The sequence below is a fragment of the Anastrepha obliqua genome, unplaced genomic scaffold (assembly GCF_027943255.1).
Source record: "Anastrepha obliqua isolate idAnaObli1 unplaced genomic scaffold, idAnaObli1_1.0 ptg000307l, whole genome shotgun sequence".
In the NCBI taxonomy this organism is placed as follows: Eukaryota; Metazoa; Arthropoda; class Insecta; order Diptera; family Tephritidae; genus Anastrepha; species Anastrepha obliqua.
The window spans coordinates 25,001-32,718 of record NW_026562322.1 but is presented as its reverse complement, the minus strand read 5'-3'; the positions used below and the strand labels follow the sequence as shown (position 1 = coordinate 32,718).

Sequence of the window (7,718 nt, the reverse complement as noted above, 5' to 3'; positions counted from 1 at the left end):
GTATAAATAATAATAAATTATCATTATACATAACTATATGGAACGCCCCGGGATTGAATTAATTGACTATTTATTAAAAAATAGACTAAAAATTAATCCCATTATATTTAAGTTAAGTTAATTATGCCATTAAGTTTAATATAACTCAATGACTTGCACATATGTTAGACTCCTTGGTCCGTGTTTCAAGACGGGTCCCGAAGGTATCCTGAATCTTTCGCATTGTTAATCATATAAATGCATACAAATAAATATTAATATCATAGATATTAAATTTTTTGTAAAATTCAAAAAATGAATTTTAGCATTATATATAATAAAATCTATCAACACTTTATCAAATCATTAGTATTTATTTTATGTTAATATGCTTAAAAAGCAAATTAATTTAAATAAACTTAATATCACCAATGATCTTTTGATAAATACTTTATTATGTTAATAGATTACAATGTCCTTATATGAAAAAAATGCACATTATTTTTTTAATTATTTAATGATGAATTTTTCATAATGGATATTCAGGTTCATCGGGCTTAACCTCTAAGCAGTTTCACGTACTATTTAACTCTCTATTCAGAGTTCTTTTCAACTTTCCCTCACGGTACTTGTTTACTATCGGTCTCATGGTTATATTTAGTTTTAGATGGAGTTTACCACCCACTTAGTGCTGCACTATCAAGCAACACGACTCTTTGGAAATATCTTTCTAGTAATCATTAACGTTATACGGGCCTGGCACCCTCTATGGGTAAATGGCCTCATTTAAGAAGGACTTAAATCGTTAATTTCTCATACTAGATATTAAGATATTCCATACACTGCATCTCACATTTGACATATAGACAAAGTGACTTAGTGCTGAACTATTTTCTTTTCGCTCGCCGCTACTAAGAAAATCCTTGTTAGTTTCTTTTCCTCCCCTCATTAATATGCTTAAATTCAGGGGGTAATCCCATATGAGTTGAGGGTTGTTTTAATATTCTTTTTTTATCTTCTCACAATTTAATAAAAAAATTATATCATCTTTTCATCTCTATTTTTCTTTTCTCCTTTTATATATTGTAAATATATAAAAATAATAATAATGTAAAATGAGGCAATCCTAGAATAAAAAATTTAATTTTTATGCTAGACATTCCTCCTTTTAATTACATATATAAATTATTATTTTATATATATATATAAATAATATGAAAATTTTTTGTAAAGAATACTTAGATTCAATATTTTCATCATTTCATTTTATTTGAGAGGATTTTTTTTTTAAAGAATATATAATAAATAAAATTCATTATATATCTTTATTTTTTTTGCTATTAATATTATGAATTATTTAAAATCCAATAATATACACATTTGCTTAAATTCAATTATTTTTATAAAAGAATAAGCAACTTATTTAGCATAGTCTTACAACCCTCAACCATATGTAGTCCAAGCAGTACTTTAAAATTGAATTTAATGTACATAACAGCATGGACTGCGATATGCGTTCAAAATGTCGATGTTCATGTGTCCTGCAGTTCACACGATGACGCACAGTTTGCTGCGTTCTTCATCGACCCATGAGCCAAGTGATCCACCGCTTAGAGTATTTTTTTATTTATTTTTATTTATAACAAATGTCAATTTTTTTTTGCATATATTAATTGAAAGAGTAAAATTAAATAATATTAATAATATATAAATTGATTTTCTTTCAATAATATATATCAAATATATTTAACTCTAAACATTTTTATTAAGTTGCGAATGTCTTAGTTCAACAATAATACAGTGGTGGTATTTATTATGATTCAATTATTTTGTATTTTTTTAATCATTTTATGTATATATAATAATATAATAAATATATACCACTTTTGTTATTGTGAACAAATTAACTTATCATTCAATCAAATGAATAATAAGTACAACTTTTTATTTTCATGTTTAAAGGTTTTTAAAAGAAAAAAATAAGAAAAAACATTACAAAATGTACCATCATATATTATATTTAATATGATATAATTGATGGATCACAAATTGAATGAAAAAGAATAAAAAGAATTATGGATTCAAAATAATTATATAAATTTTTTTTTTTTTTTCTTTTTTTTTTTTTTTTTTTTTTTCTTTTTGTTCGTTTGTTTGCTTGTCTGTTTGTTTGTTTGTTTGTTTGTTTTTCTTACGGATATGGAACACAATAATGATCCTTCCGCAGGTTCACCTACGGAAACCTTGTTACGACTTTTACTTCCTCTAAATAATCAAGTTCGGTCAACTTTTGCGAAACAACCGTGACACACGAGGCGTCACAGTGATCACGTCCGGAGACCTCACTAAATAATTCAATCGGTAGTAGCGACGGGCGGTGTGTACAAAGGGCAGGGACTTAATCAATGCGAGTTAATAACTCGCACTTACTGGGAATTCCAAGTTCATGTGAACAGTTTCAGTTCACAATCCCAAGCATGAAAGTGGTTCAGCGGTTTACCCGGACCTCTCGGTCTAGGAAATACACGTTGATACTTTCATTGTAGCGCGCGTGCAGCCCAGGACATCTAAGGGCATCACAGACCTGTTATTGCTCAATCTCGTTACTGCTAGACGCAATTTGTCCATTTAAGAAGCTAGTGTCCTTATAATGGGACAAACCAACAGGTACGACTCCACTTATATAAACACATTCAAACACTTGTACATTCAAGATGTACGCATGAAAGAAGGCTATATAAGTTTCAACATCATAATCCTGAAAGCATCTATTTAAATATATTTGAGTCTCGTTCGTTATCGGAATTAACCAGACAAATCACTCCACGAACTAAGAACGGCCATGCACCACCACCCATAGATTCGAGAAAGAGCTATCAATCTGTCTTACACGCTTATGTTCGGACCTGGTAAGTTTTCCCGTGTTGAGTCAAATTAAGCCGCAGGCTCCACTCCTGGTGGTGCCCTTCCGTCAATTCCTTTAAGTTTCAGCTTTGCAACCATACTTCCCCCGGAGCCCAAAAGCTTTGGTTTCCCGGGAAGCGACTGAGAGAGCCATAGTAGTAGCTACACCCAATTGCTAGCTGGCATCGTTTATGGTTAGAACTAGGGCGGTATCTGATCGCCTTCGAACCTCTAACTTTCGTTCTTGATTAATGAAAACATCTTTGGCAAATGCTTTCGCTTAAGTTAGTCTTACGACGGTCCAAGAATTTCACCTCTCGCGTCGTAATACTAATGCCCCCAAACTGCTTCTATTAATCATTACCTCTTGATCTAAAAACCAATGAAAGTAGAACAGAGGTCTTATTTCATTATTCCATGCACAAAATATTCAGGCATTTGGAGCCTGCTTTAAGCACTCTAATTTGTTCAAAGTAATTGTACCGGCCCACAACAACACTCGATGAAGAGCACTGAAGTAGGTTTAAATAGGAGGAATATATAAAAAATACATTGTATTAATTATATATAAGAACTCCACCGGTAATACGCTTACATACATAAGGTAATGTACATACCACAATATATAGTTGTACTACCCGTATGAAGCACAAATTCAACTACGAACGTTTTAACCGCAACAACTTTAATATACGCTATTGGAGCTGGAATTACCGCGGCTGCTGGCACCAGACTTGCCCTCCAATAGGTCCTTGTTAAAGGATTTAAAGTGTACTCATTCCAATTACAGGGCCTCGGATATGAGTCCTGTATTGTTATTTTTCGTCACTACCTCCCCGAACTGGGAGTGGGTAATTTACGCGCCTGCTGCCTTCCTTAGATGTGGTAGCCGTTTCTCAGGCTCCCTCTCCGGAATCGAACCCTGATTCCCCGTTACCCGTTGCAACCATGGTAGTCCTAGATACTACCATCAAAAGTTGATAGGGCAGACATTTGAAAGATCTGTCGTCGGTACGGGACCATACGATCTGCAAGTTATCTAGAGTTCAACCAATTTAACGATCAAATGATCGCTTGGTTTTAGTCTAATAAAAGCACACGTTCCATAAGGTCCGTGTTTATATTGCATGTATTAGCTCTAGAATTACCACAGTTATCCAAGTAACTGTTAACGATCTATGGAACCATAACTGATATAATGAGCCTTTTGCGGTTTCACTTTTAATTTGTTTGTACTTAGACATGCATGGCTTAATCTTTGAGACAAGCATATAACTACTGGCAGGATCAACCAGAATAATATTTGTATTTATATATTTTTCTTTGTTTTTCATATTTGAAAATTTCATAAATTACGGTGTATATAAAAAGTAAAGGGGCGACCCCCCTTTAGCTTTTCTTATCAAAATTCAAAAACCGTTTTTTATGAAAAAGAATTTTCGTTCTCTATATTATATATTTTATATAAAAATATAAGAACGATATTTCTTCTTAATATTTGCCAATTTTCAAATAATTTATCATTCTTAATAACATTTTACTTTTTTTTCAAATGCATTTTTAATGTAATAATTTCATATATTACATAATTTTTCTCTTTGAATTGAAATTAATAATTTCATAATTCTATTTTTTAATCATAAATATATATGATTGAAAAAATTTTCTCCTCTTTTCCTTTGTTTAAAATTTAATTTTTCTTATAAATTTTTGTTTTTCTTATTTTTTTCTCTTCATCATCTGTTTAACTTCCTGTATTTATACAAGAAACAAACAGTTGAGGATAATTTCTATGTAATGCTAGTATAGAATATAAAATTTTGAATTCAAAAATTTATTTCTATTTAAACTAACTATAGAAAACCAGGAATAAAATACAATAACACCAATATGCCATAACATGTTAGTATAGAATATAGATTCTTCATATATGTATATATATTCGAAAATTTTTTCTATTTAAACTAACGTATGGAAAACCAGGAATAAAATCATAATATTACCAGTTTAATATGGCTCAAATTCGAGTTTCATATAGTTATGATTCGATTTATATGCTTCAATATCATTGGTTAGTTAACTTTTGATATTTTCATATTATATCACATGCCTTCACCGTGAGTGTTTTTTGCCATGCACACCTCACATTGTCAAAAATGTATGGGAAAAATTCATTTCAATACATTTCAGTTTGATTTGAAATGTCTTTATTATATATTTTAGTGCCAATATGCCAAGGTTATATTCCATAACTTTCTATTTAAACTAACGTATGGAAAACCAGGCATAAAATCACAATATTACCAGTTTAATATGGCTTAAATTCGAGTTTCATATAGTTATGATTCGATTTATATGCTTCAATATCATTGGTTAGTTAACTTTTGATATTTTCATATTATATCACATGCCTTCACCGTGAGTGTTTTTTGCCATGCACACCTCACATTGTCAAAAATGTATGGGAAAAATTCATTTCAATACATTTCAGTTTGATTTGAAATGTCTTTATTATATATTTTAGTGCCAATATGCCAAGGTTATATTCCATAACTTTCTATTTAAACTAACGTATGGAAAACCAGGCATAAAATCACAATATTACCAGTTTAATATGGCTTAAATTCGAGTTTCATATAGTTATGATTCGATTTATATGTTTCAATATCATTGGTTAGTTAACTTTTGATATTTTCATATCATTTCACATGCCTTCACCGTGGTGTTTTTTGCCATGCACACCTCACATTGTCAAAAATGTATGGGGAAAATTCATTTCAATACATTTCAGTTTGATTTGAAATGTCTTTATTATATATTTTAGTGCCAATATGCCAAGGTTATATTCCATAACATGTTAGTATTAGAATATAGATTCTTCATATATGTATATATATTCGAAAATTTTTTCTATTTAAACTAACGTATGGAAAACCAGGCATAAAATCACAATATTACCAGTTTAATATGGCTTAAATTCGAGTTTCATATAGTTATGATTCGATTTATATGCTTCAATATCATTGGTTAGTTAACTTTTGATATTTTCATATTATATCACATGCCTTCACCGTGAGTGTTTTTTGCCATGCACACCTCACATTGTCAAAAATGTATGGGAAAAATTCATTTCAATACATTTCAGTTTGATTTGAAATGTCTTTATTATATATTTTAGTGCCAATATGCCAAGGTTATATTCCATAACTCTCTATTTAAACTAACGTATGGAAAACCAGGCATAAAATCACAATATTACCAGTTAATATGGCTTAAATTCGAGTTTCATATAGTTATGCTTCGATTTATATGCTTCAATATCATTGGTTAGTTAACTTTTGATATTTTCATATTATTTCACATGCCTTCACCGTGAGTGTTTTTTGCCATGCACACCTCACATTGTCAAAAATGTATGGGAAAAATTCATTTCAATACATTTCAGTTTGATTTGAAATGTCTTTATTATATATTTTAGTGCCAATATGCCAAGGTTATATTCCATAACTCTCTATTTAAACTAACGTATGGAAAACCAGGCATAAAATCACAATATTACCAGTTTAATATGGCTCAAATTCGAGTTTCATATAGTTATGATTCGATTTATATGCTTCAATATCATTGGTTAGTTAACTTTTGATATTTTCATATTATATCACATGCCTTCACCGTGAGTGTTTTTTGCCATGCACACCTCACATTGTCAAAAATGTATGGGAAAAATTCATTTCAATACATTTCAGTTTGATTTGAAATGTCTTTATTATATATTTTAGTGCCAATATGCCAAGGTTATATTCCATAACTCTCTATTTAAACTAACGTATGGAAAACCAGGAATAAAATCACAATATTACCAGTTTAATATGGCTCAAATTCGAGTTTCATATAGTTATGATTCGATTTATATGCTTCAATATCATTGGTTAGTTAACTTTTGATATTTTCATATTATATCACATGCCTTCACCGTGAGTGTTTTTTGCCATGCACACCTCACATTGTCAAAAATGTATGGGAAAAATTCATTTCAATACATTTCAGTTTGATTTGAAATGTCTTTATTATATATTTTAGTGCCAATATGCCAAGGTTATATTCCATAACTCTCTATTTAAACTAACGTATGGAAAACCAGGCATAAAATCACAATATTACCAGTTTAATATGGCTCAAATTCGAGTTTCATATAGTTATGATTCGATTTATATGCTTCAATATCATTGGTTAGTTAACTTTTGATATTTTCATATTATATCACATGCCTTCACCGTGAGTGTTTTTTGCCATGCACACCTCACATTGTCAAAAATGTATGGGAAAAATTCATTTCAATACATTTCAGTTTGATTTGAAATGTCTTTATTATATATTTTAGTGCCAATATGCCAAGGTTATATTCCATAACTTTCTATTTAAACTAACGTATGGAAAACCAGGCATAAAATCACAATATTACCAGTTTAATATGGCTTAAATTCGAGTTTCATATAGTTATGATTCGATTTATATGCTTCAATATCATTGGTTAGTTAACTTTTGATATTTTCATATTATATCACATGCCTTCACCGTGAGTGTTTTTTGCCATGCACACCTCACATTGTCAAAAATGTATGGGAAAAATTCATTTCAATACATTTCAGTTTGATTTGAAATGTCTTTATTATATATTTTAGTGCCAATATGCCAAGGTTATATTCCATAACTTTCTATTTAAACTAACGTATGGAAAACCAGGCATAAAATCACAATATTACCAGTTTAATATGGCTTAAATTCGAGTTTCATATAGTTATGATTCGATTTATATGTTTCAATATCATTGGTTA

The 7,718-nt window shown here is 30.0% G+C and overlaps 1 non-coding gene and 1 pseudogene across 1 annotated transcript; both read right to left on the bottom strand.

Moving 5' to 3' along the window:
• Positions 1-1,416: 1,416 nt before the first annotated feature.
• LOC129252664 (5.8S ribosomal RNA) lies at positions 1,417-1,597 on the bottom strand (annotated as a pseudogene).
• Positions 1,598-2,189: 592 nt separating this feature from the next.
• Positions 2,190-4,181, bottom strand: LOC129252660 (small subunit ribosomal RNA). The gene has a single exon (XR_008583568.1). It is a non-coding gene; the product is annotated as a small subunit ribosomal RNA (ribosomal RNA).
• Between the last annotated feature and the right edge of the window lie 3,537 nt (positions 4,182-7,718).